Source organism: Lycium barbarum, chromosome 1 (assembly GCF_019175385.1).
Source record: "Lycium barbarum isolate Lr01 chromosome 1, ASM1917538v2, whole genome shotgun sequence".
NCBI lineage: Eukaryota > Viridiplantae > Streptophyta > Magnoliopsida > Solanales > Solanaceae > Lycium > Lycium barbarum.
Window position 1 is genome coordinate 21,432,736 of NC_083337.1, and position 14,772 is coordinate 21,447,507.

Consider the following 14,772-nt stretch of genomic DNA (forward strand, 5'->3'; position numbering starts at 1 on the left):
AGTCCCCTACTGCCGGAGCCGGTCAAAGCACTAAGCCGGTCCCCGAGACTGAAGTCCCGCGGATGTTAGTCCGCTGCCCCACTATGAGACTGCCGCAACTTCGGAGATCCCTACCTTTGCTGAAGCTGCTGAGGTCCCTCCGAGTTCTCCAACTCTGGCCTCAAGACCGGATGAGTATGATGACTTGTTTTCGGATACTCCTCCTGCTACCAGTGAACCTGCTGGTTTCGGACATCTCCCGATCCCTCGAGCCACGATGGCGGCTAGTCTGACAACCGAGTCCGGTGCTAGGGATAGCTTGGTGCGCACCTTTCCGGTCCCAAGTGTGGAACCAAGGAGGAAAAGATCGGCTATGATCACCGTTCCCGAGGATTGCATCTTTCTTTCTCGCCCGGTGGGTGTGGCAAGCTACCTGAGGCCCCTTGTCTCGGACTCGGACAAACGAAAAATGAACGGAATCCCTTGGCAGTGCCTCATTAACGAGGGTATGCATGTAGGCAATCGGGTAAGCTTATCAACCATCCTTGCATAATTTCATTGAGAATTTTGATCTTGTTTAAAGTTTTTAACTTCATTTGCAGAGTGTGGTGCTTGTCAACGAAGCCTTCGTCCGTGCTCAGCAAGAGGTGGATGATCTTAAGGGCCAACTGGATGCCCAAGGTCGAGAGACGGAGAAATTTCAACACCTTCTGCGGGTGAAGGAGGACGAGTTGAACCGAACAGTCACTCTTTCCAACCTCCAACCTGAGCTCGATGCAACAAAGGTCGAAAACCGTCAATTAAAGGGTGAGCTGGCCGAGATGGTCGAATATAACCGGCGTCTCGAAGCGGACAAGATTGTCCTTAGCCGAGACAACGCTCGTCTTTCCTCAAGGCTTGGTGAGCTCGAAGCTACCATCTCTCAACTCCGGGAGGAGCTGGAATCTGTCAAGTCCGATGCTACGAACATGGCCGAGAGGTATCGGCTGCTCGAATCTGAGAGTGCCCGGTACAAAGAGCATAGAGCGTATGAGGGTGTTTGAGGAAAAGGCGGAGAAGAGGGCCCAGATATGTGATGATCTAAAAACCGAGCTCAATGAGACGGTTCATGCTAATGACACGCTTAAGGCCGAGCTCGAGTCGTACATTCAAATGCAGAAGGTCCTCGAAGAAGATCGGGATGTACGGGTGGCAAAGTTAGCCCAGGCCAAAGCCGATTTGGAAGAAGCCCTTAAAAGCGTGGAGGCCGCTGAGGCTCATACTACTATTGCTGTAGAGTATGAGAAGTGGAAATCTCGGAGGATCACCCTTGAGCAAGCCGGGCATGGCTTTGTGGATCTTCCGGCCCTGATACTCGAGGCTAAAAGGGTCGAGGAAGAGGCTAAGGGAGCCCTCGGGACTGACTCCGATGACTCCGAGCGGACAGTGTCTGAGCACTCCGGATCCAGCCATACCGGATAAACCAGGGCCTGTGTTTAGCCTTTTGTTTTTTGCCTTTGTAGGAGTCTCCGATGTAAAATCCTTTGTATAAATAGAACATGCATTTTTCTTGATTCTTTACTTTGTTTGAATGTTTGTTATGACTTTTGCCCGAATTGTCGGTCCGTTTTAAGGAGTCATTATTTCGGACTGTGCCTGAATATCGGCTTTTCTCTTCATCCGGTACATTTTGTCTGTGAATTTGACGGAGTTTTTTCCCGTGGGACTTATCTTATGCTTTGTGAATTCAGACGTCTCCGAATCACGATGGGCATTTTTAGGGCTGGTATTTTTCGGATATTTTTTAGGGCTGGTATTTTTCGGACATCTGAATCTCAGCCTTAGCTAAATTTTGATGTAACAGTCCCCATTTGAGGGGTTAACGATTTTGGCTCGGTTCACTATGACCTTGTTGCCTTTGTCGAATTTCGACCGTAATGCCCGGAATAGGGTATATGAATGAAGTAATGCCGAAATACGGCGATAATCATCGGGGTAGAGTGTTTTAACAAAAAGACATCCGAGATATCATTATCCGAACTTTCGATGATTTTTGGATTGCAAGTATTTGTACAAGATATAAGAATTTTGTTTCCTTCTGCTTTTGCCATAGCAAATACTAAATGGACACGATTCATTCTGATCGTTTGGTCCTTACATCGAAACCTAATGCAGAAGGTCCGGTTCTTGGTTTTGCCATAGCAAATACTGAGTGGACACGATTCATTCTGATCGTTTGGTCCTTACATCGAAACCTAATATAGAAGGTCCGGCTTTGTTTTGTTGAGCTCCTTCGATTTTCGCTAACCGGGGTAAACTTCGAAGTGGGTATAATAGTCCCCTAGCGCTTATCCGAGCTGCAAGATCGGGTAAGCGCTATTACATCCCCATTCGTAGGGTGACCCCGAGTTTCCGGGTGTTTGTCCTTGTCGTCGTCGAGTAACACGTAGTACTTGCCTTCCTGCAAAAAAGAAAGGTTAATAGAAAAACACGGGGAGTCCATACCTTAGCAGTAGTATCTTTTCAAATGAGCCACATTCCAGTTATTGCGCAACCGTTTCCCGTCCATGCATTCTAACTGGTACGATCCTTTGCCCGTTACCTCGGTTATCTTGTACGGTCCTTCCCAGTTTGGATCCAGTTTTCCTTCGTTGGGATTCTTGGTTTTCAAGGTAACTTTTCGAAGCACCAAGTGCCCAACTTGGAAATGCCGAAAATTGGCTCTCTGATTATAGTAACTTTCCATTCTCTATTTTTGGGCTGCAATACGGACCAACGCGTTTTCACGAAGTTCATCCGTGAGGTTGAGTTTTACGGCCATGGCCTCCTCGTTTGACTCCTCGGTGGTATAACTGAACCGGAGACTCGGTTCACCAACTTCTACGGGAATGAGGGCTTCGGCCCCGTAGACCAACGAGAAAGGAGTTTCTCCCGTGCTTGATTTCGATGTGGTTCTGTAAGCCCACAATACCTCCGGTAATACTTCCCTCCAGTGATGCTTTGATGCTTCGAGTCTTTTCCTCAGATTTTGAATTATTGTTTTGTTCGTGGATTCTGCCTGTCCGTTCGCACACAGGTGATATGGAGTTGATACAATTTTCTTGATCTTCAACCCTTCGAGGAAATCGTTGACTTTACCGCCTACGAACTGAGGACCATTATCACAAGTTATCTCGGCAGGGATGCCGAAACGACAGATGATGTGGTCCTATATGAAGTCAATGACCTCATTTTCTCTAATTTTTTCAAAGGCCTGTGCTTCAACCCATTTGGAGAAATAGTCGATCATAAATTGAATAAAACGGGCTTTACCTGGTGCCCACGGAAGCAGACCAACAATGTCCATTCCCCACTTCATGAAAGGCCAAGGTGACACCACCGAATGCAGCAACTCCACGGGCTGATGAATTATCGGAGCATGTCTCTGACACCCGTCACATTTCCGGACGAAATTCTTTGAATCTTCCTCCATCCGGTTCCAGTAATAACCGGCTCTGATAATGTTTCGGACCAGAGCTTCAGCACTGGAGTGGTTGCCACAGGTCCCCTCATGCACCTCTCTCATCACATACTCCGTTTCTCCGAGACCCAAACACTTGGCTAGAGGTCCGAAGAAAGACCGTCGATACAGTTGGTCGTCTACCAAGCAGAACGCGCAGCTTTTGTCCTTAGTGACCGTGATTCTTTTGGATCACTCGAGAGCTTTCCATCTCACAAGTTGTCACACCCCAACCTTACTAGGGTGTGATAGGCACCCAACCCCATATTCGGAGCCGAGCGAACCCGCTGACTCTTATTACATAATTAATCTCCTTAGACTCTTACATCAATAAGAAATGAAAAACATGGTTAAGCTTTCAGAATTTTCTTTCATCGTACTCCAATCAAGTATAATCCGTAGTCATCATGGATCGGTAACATAATACAATAAGACACGTTGGCTGATGATGCCGCTTTTAAGACTGACATACTACACCCACGACTCTGTCTGCAAAGTCTCTAACTTCGAACAAGACATCATAGCATAGTACTCTGACCCGGCAACGCTCCAGAGCAAATGGAGCTTGCCAAACTCCGCTGGAACCTCTTCTGTAATAGCTTCTACTCACCCTGAAGAAAGGGGGTCAGTACGAGCAATGTACTGAGTATGTAAGGCATGAATAGTAACATAATAAGGGATGTAATTATGAATAATAACAGAATGGAAATATAGAGCATATCACGAGGTAAAGAGTAACCTGTACATCTGAGTGCCTCTTAGGGCGGATGCCATGCATGCTTAGCTTTCTTTGAAAAACATTTCTTGTTCATATACATAGAAAATAGAACATATCATAGTGCCGAACAACGTCGGCTTCCCCACATATGTCCCGCGTCCGGGCATATTAATCGATGTGGGATTTGCCTGAACCAATGTGGGATTTGCCTAAACCAATGTGGGATTTGCCTAAGGCAAGCCTTATACTCACCCCCCACTCTGGGACTCAGCGTTCTTGCTGAGGTTTGCCCCACCATTGGGTTTACCCCACCACCGGCTCCAATACCAAATGATCAGGTGGTTACGCGTATATAACGCTCTGGCCCTTTCCCATATTCCCCATATACATATACATATACATATATCATATAAGCAGCATGCAGGAGAGCCCAAAGAAAGTCATGTATCTATCGGAGTGACGTAAGGTCGGTAACCTCCGATTATATTATGGAATAATCATCGTGGCCTTATCTCACCTTGAAGGAACAATTATTATAAGGTGAGACTATCAACAAATAACAGCTTTAAGTGAACATAGAATAAGATCAGAACCACGTTTCGAGTCAATCCGAGTTAGTATAAGAAAGTTATGGACATTGCCCCTTGCAAAAAAACCTTTAAACGTAAAATCATCTTCATCATAGCCATCGTAGACATATTCTCATCCTTGACATCATCATTGTCATTGTAAAACATATCCATCATTGTTGCCATAAGAGCTTACAAAATCATAAACCTCTATTTTGGAAAAATATGGACACTTTGGAAAACATTTACGGGTTATCGGGAAAAGAAATCATGCCTTGAAATCATAAACGTCTAACTTTTGGAAATAAGGAAGATATGGAAACATTTATGAAGCCATAACATCGGAATCATGCCTTTGAAAGAAAGGGACGAGCCTTAACATACCTGCTCCACGTCCTATTAGCTACGCTTAATTGTCCAAGCTCGTTATCGCTAGTCTACATCCAAGAAGATTTACATAATCATTAGGTTCATCGTCACACACACTTGTCTTAGTCTTTCAAATAAATTCACTTATGATCTGCCGAAATTTCGGCAGCATCTCCCATGTAAATACACCATCCCCGAGAATCTAACTCGGCCTAAATCATCAATCAACAATCCGAGAATTCAACTCGGCCAAACTATCAACAACAATACCATCAATCATACCAACAACATCAACAATCAATTCAAGACGCATTCTAACATTAACAACCTTTGTCATACAATCCAACGACATTTCATTTTTATTCAATTCAATTTACATAACATTCAAAACGATTCAATCAACACACTACTTCACCCGACACCTTCCAAATTCAACAAGAACAATAACAACTTATTTCCTTCTTTCAAATTCAATCACCACAACCCAACTTACAATCTTCCAAACAAATGTCTCACTTCCAAGTTCATGAATTATATTTCCAACCTACACATTAGAAATATCATTCCTACAAATATAAGAAACCATACTAATGTCACACTAACTTCTTTCATAATCCACAAACAATCACAACTTCATTTCCAACCATTAAATCCTCATTTTACATCATAGAATCCACAACTACAACCATCAAAATACTTAATAAAATTAATTCATCATTTCTACACAAGACAACCACCCACACGGCTACAACCAACATGCATATATTTCATGAATTTCATCCATTCCTCAATACTATAACATGCAAAAATCACTCCTAACACATGTGAAAGAAGATTGAATACATACCTTCTTCACTTAACTCCTTCATTCGGCTAGGCTTATGAATTGCCCAAATGAATGTTGTGCTTGTTCCAACAACTACTCCATGTTAATAAGGGCGTTCCATTTAGTACAAAAGCTAGAAGAAATAATTTTTTTCGGATAAACTTTCCATGGCTCCATGTTCGGCCACCATGGCCGAACCCCCCTTTCTCTCCCTTTTTTTTTTTTCTTTTCTCTCTAAGCTTCTTGATTTGGAAGATGAATATATCTTATTTGGTCATCCCTCTCTCTCTCTCTCTATATATATATCCTTCCAATACCAAAGGGACACATGTCCCTTCTCCACCTTTCTTGAAATTTCTTAAATTAAAACAAAGAAGACTAATGTCTTGCCATGCAAGCTTTGTCCATATGGATAATTTGCCCCATCAAATAAAAATGTGGGCACATGCCACACACATGCCACACGGCCATCTTGGCCTTTTCATGAACTTTCTTGAATATTTTGTGAAATTTCCATTTTTCCCCTAGCCTTCCACAATATTACCATGAGCCATTTTGTGAATTTCCCTTTTTGCCCTTAGCCTCTCTCAATATTTCCATACTACTAATGTTCATAAATAATATTCATAACCAACTTGTACATTAAAATACTTTGGAACATAGTCTTGCCCTTAACTCACCACGACTACCTTGAAATATCCAAACGTACAAAATACGGGATATAACACAAGTAATCGATGTACTTGTTGCGCCAATCCCAAGTTAAACCCATTGTGTTTATTTTGGCATGTCCGTTCTCTATCGCCGTATTCATCAAGTGCACCGTAGTCCCGGGGTTGATTTCTTCCCCTTCGACTGAAGATCCCAAATTGGCCAATGCATCGGCTTCGCTGTTCTGCTCCCTCGGTTTATGCTGCATGGTCCATTCTTTAAACCGGTATAGTATCACTTGGATTTTTTCCAGGTACCTTTGCATCCGTTCGTCCTTGACCTCGAAGACGCCGTTAACCTGGTTTACAACCAAGAGAGAATCACACTTCACTTCAATTATTTCGACCCCCATACTCCGGGCTAATTCCAAACCTGCAATCATAGCCTCATACTTGGCTTCATTGTTAGTCAATTTAACAGTTCTAATGGACTATCGAACGGCATCCCCGGCCGGGGTCCTAAGGACGATTCCTAGCCCGGAACCCTTGAGGTTCGAGGCTCCGTCCGTGTGTAGCGACCAAATACCCGAGGCTTTCCTCGAGGTCAGCAGAAGTTCTTTCTCAACCTCGGGGACCATAGCCGGGGTGAAATTCGCCACAAAATCGGCCAAGATCTGGGACTTGATGGCCGTCCGAGGTTTATATTCGATATCATATCCGCTAATTTCTACGGCCCATTTAGTTAGTCTACCCGATAATTCTGGTTTGTGCATGATGTTTTTTAGGGGGTAAGTAGTCACTACACATATCGGATGGCATTGAAAGTAGGGCTTGAGTTTTCTAGAAGCGCTTACCAATTTTTCCAAGTGGGGATAACGGGTCTCCGCATCCCCCAAAGTTCTACTTACATAATAAATAGGGAACTGCGTACCTGATTCTTCTCGGACCAAAATGCCACTTACCGCCACCTCGGAGACAGCAAGGTAGAGAAAAAGCTGCTCGTCCGTTTTTGGTGTGTGCAACAGCGGTGGGCTGGACAAGTATCTCTTTAATTCTTGTAAAGCTCTTTAACACTCCGGTGTCCAAACGAAGTCGTTCTTCTTCCTCAGTAAGGAGAAGAAGCGATGACTCTTGTCCGAGGATGTCACGACCTAACCCCGTGGGCCGCGACTAGTGCCCGACATGTACACTCGTACATACTTACTAACCAAATTTCACTTGCGTTTACATATTATGTACCTCGTGCATACAAAATCATATACATATCATTTAAGTCGTTCCTTATATTGTAACACTTAAATCGATCGAGTAACGTAGTGTAGGGAAAAGCCAAACACAACCTGAATAAACATTACTGAACAAACACGACCCACGACCCACATATATGTCTACAGGCCTCTAATACAGACAACAGAATCATATGACGGGATAGGGCCCCGCCGTACCCAAAATAATCATAAACACAAAGGTATGTACAACAGAAAGATCTGTACCAAAAGTATGGGCTCCGGATCAAAGGAGCGCTTCAGAACAGCAGAATGTGTACCTTAGGCTGGTGGATTACCTCAATAAGCGTCTGTACCTGCGGGCATGAAACGCAGCCCCCGAAGAAAGGGGATCAGTACGGAATATGTACTGAGTATGAAAGGCATGGAATACAGAAGACAGAAACATAACCGGAACGACGACACAAAAAGTAAGGTATTATCCAGATTATCAAAGCGCTATTTCCAAATCACAAACCATGTAATGCAGATGCCAGATATCAGAAAAATGCAAACTCCGAGTGTCAGATTGATGGCTTCTCTAACACAGATCATATAAGCCGAAGCCATATGTCGGAAGAAGTACAGAGTGCTAAAGAGCTTACTTTCCAAACACACATCGTGCATATCAGAATCATATATCGTATATGTGCATATAACAGATCCCGACCCTTTCATAAGGGACGCGGTGAACAGAACTATCAATGCATGTCAGAATCATATATCAGAAGAAATACAAAAGGTAAGTAGTTTATCCAGAATATCAGATTGCTTACTTTTAACTCACAAACGATGCATATCAAAGTCATACACAGGGCACAAGAACATGGTCGCCACTCCTATCTATGGCGCCATAACACACCATATTCCAAAATATTTCATATCTTCGAACATCTCCGTCACATAACGCATCATAGCATATCCTCGGTACCCGGGCACATATAACACGCCGGGGAATCGGACACATCATACTTCGTAACATATACACGGTACCCGGGGATGGACAAATATACACGGTACCCCGAGACCGGACACATCATACTTCGAAATTCATATATGGAACCCGACCCTCAAACAAGGGGCTTGGCGAACCATCCGCACGATACATACCGGCCCGGGACCCGGTGAAAGAGATCATGACACATGCACGAGCAGAGTAGTGAGAAACTAAATGCACATATATATCCAGACTCGATAGATACGAACACTTACCGATGTTTGAAGATCACAAACTCATTCTGAGTCGATCGGAGTTAGTATGTGAAAGTTATGGACATTTTTACCACAGAACCTTTACGGACATTTCAAAGCAAATCCGAGATTTCTTACAAAAGTCAGTGACGTCAAAACTTACAGAATTCTTTTAGAAACAAAATTCTTTATGCTTATCTCGTTATTCATCCATATAATAACTCAACTACCGAGCAGAGCGTACTCATATCGAAGGTGAATAGGAATCACAGACAGACTCGGAAACATGTCACAGAGGGTTTCAGAAGTCATAGTCATATCATGTATCGTTCGGCTATCGAATGAATCAAATCAAATATATCCTTTAGAATCATACGTACCTATCAATGTGTCTCAAAGACTTAGCGGAATAATCAGACTTGCTATCATTTGAACATTAAAACATAAGCCATATTTGGAAATTCAGGTAACAAACATATTAAGTAGTTTTCCAATATCATTATGGATCAAACCAAGTGGAGACCTTAGATCCATATGTACGTATCGAAATATTTTTCAAAGACTTAAGTCATATCGATTTACTTTCAACCAACGTTCGGAAACATACCAACTAGAATCTTCGAACATCATATATACATATCAAACCATAGGGAACACTTATCGAAATCAAAGACATTGGCCATCCTAGTGGCTCTAAGAGTAGAATTCTCTTTAGGATTATACATATACGTTATTTGTTCGTTCCAAACGATCATGCCAAAAGAAAGAGAGGTAAGCCTTACATACCTTGCCCGCTTCCTACGCAAATCCGAATTTAATTCTTTGACTTCGCAAGATCTACATCAATATTCATACATACCAAACATTAGCCATCAACCCTTAGAGTCCAATTCAAGACCAACACTTAATCTACAGAAATTTCAGCAGCATTTCCCCTGTAAATGCGTCATCCCCGAGAATTCAACTCGGCCAAAAATACAACAACAAATCCGAGAATTTGACTCGGCCACAATATCAATCAACAATACCAACAATTATTCTAACAATATCCACCATCGATTCAAGACGCATACTAGGATTAGCAATTTCGTTCTACAACTTCAACGACGTCTCAATTATATTCAATCCATATTCGATCACACATTCAAGTACTAATCCAAGATCATTCAACACAATTCAAAAGCATTTTAAACAATCTACAAAATATTCGACAATCCCACCAAAAACTATAATTCACCCGAAACCTCCAACCTTCGACACGACATTCACAACGCATTTTTCATCTTCTAATTTCATCAACAACAACCACAATTTGCATCTTACAACTCCATTCCCACAATTACATAAATTATAATAAAATCACATACTTTCCGACAACAACTTAACAACAAATTTTTCATGCCAACTAGAACCATTAATCTTCCATTCACATCACAAGGTCACAACAACATAATCTAACATACTAAACAAATTCAACTCATCTCCCTTCACAAAAAGGGCACCATACAGCCACAACCCCCCCCCCCCCCCCCCCCCACACACACACACGGCTCACACACCACACACAACATCTCCATATTTTTCATTAAACTCTACTCACTATAACAATTTAAATTTTCCATAAGAAAAGAGTAGAATTCTTACCTTTTCCAATTTTTCCCACTTGATAAAAAAAGTACTCTCTTGTCTCCAAATTTGTATCACGTTGAAGAGAGTTTCCAACTTAATAGGAATTCAAGAAAATTAGGATTTTTGGATCAAAGTTGAAGGGAAATTTTTTTTTTCCTTTTTTTTTCTTATGGCCGAATGGCCTTTCTCTTTCTGCTCTTCTTTTTTTTTCTTTTGTGTTCTTGAACTTTCTTGAACAATAGATGAATTATGGTCCCCTTCCTTTATTTATTTGGGTTTAAATTTTTCCATGGGCTTGGGCCTCCCCCTCTTGGCCGGCCACCCCTAATCTTTTGGGCTTCTTTTCCTTTTTTTTTCATTTCATTTAGGCCCAAATTGTTGCGGGTCTTATTTTAAAATTCCCGAAACTAGTTTCTAGAATTTTCCATTTTGCCCTTTGACCTTCCTCCATGTTTCCACATCAACAATTTCATAAGCAACACATATATTTTAAATAAAGATCAAATTATGGCCTTATTTCTTACAAGTCAAAATTATTTCGAATTTTCCGAACATGCGAAAAGGCAGGATATAACAAAGGACCTTGATATGAAGCGACTTAGCGCCGCTATTCTTCCGGTGAGCCTCTGCACTCCTTTGACGTTATTCACTACCTCGATATCCTCGATGGCCTTGATCTTGTCCGGGTTGATTTCAATCCCCCGGTTTGACACCATGAAACCCAAAAATTTGCCAGACCGGACACCGAAGGCACATTTTTCCGGGTTGAGCTTCATGTTATACTTGCGGAGTACATCGAAGGTTTCCTGCAAATGCTTTAAATGGTCCTCTGTTTCCAGGGACTTGACCACCATGTCGTCAATATAAACTTCAATTGTTTTCCCTATTTGTTCTTCGAACATCCCATTAACTAGGCGTTGGTAAGTTGCACCGGCATTTTTTAATCCAAAAGGCATGACATTATAACAGTAAGTCCCATATCGGGTAATAAAGGATGTTTTCTCTTGATCCTCCGGGTGCATCCGAATTTGGTTATACCCGGAGTAGGCGTCGAGAAAACTTAACATCTCATGCCCTGCCATCGCAACGATCATTCTATCGATGTGAGGCAACGGAAATGAATCCTTCAGGCATGCTTTGTTTAGATCCTTGTAATCAACACACATTCGAAATTTATTACCTTTCTTCGGCACCACTACTACGTTAGCTAGCCAGTCCGGGTACTTTACCTCCCAGATATAGAGCCTATTTTTAAAAGCTTTATTACCTCGTCTTTTACGAAGGCGTGTTTTGCTTCTGCCATGGACCCCCTCTTCTGCTTTACCGGGGGAACCTCCCTTTCTGTCCGGTAGATATTCGAACAAGATGATCTGCTCCAGCTCCTCTACCGTTGACTTGGTTGCATCCGAGTCATCAGGCATGACGAATGATCTGGGTACACCGAAATCATCCTCTTCATACCTCGGATCCATCCCCGAGTGCTTTGATTGCTATTTGGTATCCTTTCCCCCGGTTGAATCTTTTTTCTTTTGATCCGATTTTTTAGGCTGAGGTGTCGCTTCCTCGACCGTGAACATATCCTTTGCAGCGGGTTGTTCACCTCGGATGGTTTTTATCTCCTCCGGGGTCGGGAACTTAAGAAGCTGGTGCAATGTCGACGGCACGGTCCTCATGCTATGTATCCAGGGTCTACCCAGTAATGCATTGTACTTCATATCTCCTTCGATCACATAGAATACCGTTTGCTGGATAGTGCCATCGATGTTTACTGGCAATGAGATCTCCCCCTTTGTGGTTTCGCTCACCATGTTGAACCCGCTGAGTACCCGGGCTACCGGTACAATCTGATCGAGTAGCCTTAGCTGTTCGACCACTCTCCACCGGATGATGTTGGCCGAGCTACCTGGGTCAATCAAAATACGCTTAACTTGAGTTTTAAAAATAAGAATAGAGATTACCAATGCATCATTGTGCGGTTGAATGATGCCTTCTGTGTCCTCGTTGATGAAAGAGATGGAACCCTCAGGTATATAATCCCGACCGTGTTTTTCACGCACAGCAAAAACCTTGGTTCGTTTCATCACCGACCCTCGTGGGGTATCAGCGCCCCCGATTATCATGTTGATTATATGCTGGGGTTCTACTGGCTCGGCCCTTTTATGAGTCTCCCTTTCCTTGTAGTGACCTTTGGCTCGTTCACTCAGCAATTCTCGGAGATGGCCATTCTTCAATAACCGGGCTACCTCCTCTCTTAGCTGGCGACAATCCTCAGTTCTGTGTCCATGAGTTCCATGATATTCACACATCATGTTCGGGTCCCGTTGGTCCGGATCCGACCTTAGAGGTCTCGGCCATCTTAGATCCGGGATATGACCAATAGCCGAGACGAGGTCCGAGGTGTTGACGTTGAAGTTGTACCCCGATATCCTCAGCAAGTCTTTGTTGCCGGCAGAGCTTCCGACATCGCTCCTGAATGAGAAACTTCGACTGTTCGTTGGGCGCTCGACCCGCTTATCACCCCGACCGGAGATATGGCTAGGTCCGACCTTGGATTTCTCCGACCTGAAGCTTGATTTTTCCGAATGAGAATATGGCTGATACCTCCGGTTCGTAATTTTTCCTTGGTCTCTCAAAACTTTTTTTCATATTTACTGGCCCCTGGGGAAGCTCGAGTTGGTCATCCTCCACCCGAATCTTTGACTCGTATCGGTTATGGACATCTGCCCATGTCACAGCCTCGTATTCCAGCAAGCTTTCCTTTAATTTGAATGAAGTCGTCGAGCTTCGAACATTGAGCCCTTTTGTTAAAGCTTGTGCAGCCCATTCCTCCGGAACCAGGGGGAGCTCCATTCGTTCCCTTTGGAATCGGTTGAAAAATTCGCGCAGTAACTCATCGTCTCTTTGGGCTATACGGAAAATATCCGCCTTCCGAGCCTGCACCTTTTTGGCTCCGGCGTGTGCTTTTACAAACGCATCGGCGAGCATTGCGAAGGAAGTGATTGAATGCTCGGGGAGATGGTCATACCAAGTCAATGCTCCTTTTGACAAAGTTTCCCCGAACTTCTTCAGCAACACGGATTCGATCTCATCTTCTTCCATATCATTGCCTTTTATAGCGCATGTGTATGAGGTCACGTGTTCGTGAGGTCCGTTGTGCCGTCATATTTCTGGATATCCGGCATTTTGAACCTCTTTGGGATCAATTTCGAGGCTGCACTCGGAGGAAAAGGCCTTTGGATGTACCTCTTCGAATCCGGCCCTTTCAGCATAGGTGGAGCCCCCGATATTTGGTCCACCCGAGAGTTATATGTCTCAACCCTCTTTTCGGTCGAGTCCACTCGCTTTGCCAACGTTTTGAGCTTTCTCAGTACCTCGGTGGATGAGCCAGCTCCGGACCCATTGCTCTCAACCATTCGTGCCTCCCTTCTGGGTTCAGCAACACCCTTCGTATTCTCCGGGGTCATTTTATCACTTCTGTTATGCAACTGGGCTATTGGATTCCTTGTTCGGCAATCACTTCTCTCTGTTCCTGCAACATTTCAAAAATTAAACGTAAGTCAATATTATCATTCGGGGCATCCGGTTCTTTCCGGCCTTGTGTCCGGGACAAAGTAATTGAATTGTGAGTATTTAAAGGATCGGTGGCCGGCTGGGCGGCATTCTCCTGGTCCACGGTGTTTTGCCGGTTGAGGCCCTTCCTCGAATTAACGGGGTTCGGGTCAGCAGGATTTGGTAATCCTCGTGGTCCACTGTCTTCATTTTCGGCCACGATTTCGTTGTTGTTGACGTGACCAGATTGTCCACTGTTAGCCATTTGGTCCGTTTTCACAGAGAACGGATTTTTTCGATTCTGACGGGTAAGGGATGAGTAAAGATCAAAGACCACTATTATCCTAGCCCCACGGTGGGCGCCAAACTGTTTACCCCAAATTTGGATAATCAATTAAATTTATGAGTGAGATATAAGATATGTGGTAAAACTTTAATCTATTCTTTGATTGAGAGAAAATGGAATGTAATCAACTATAAATAATCTAGATAGTAATTGATGGTCTGCGCTAAATGTATATGCTAATATGTTGAATATTGTTTGATTAC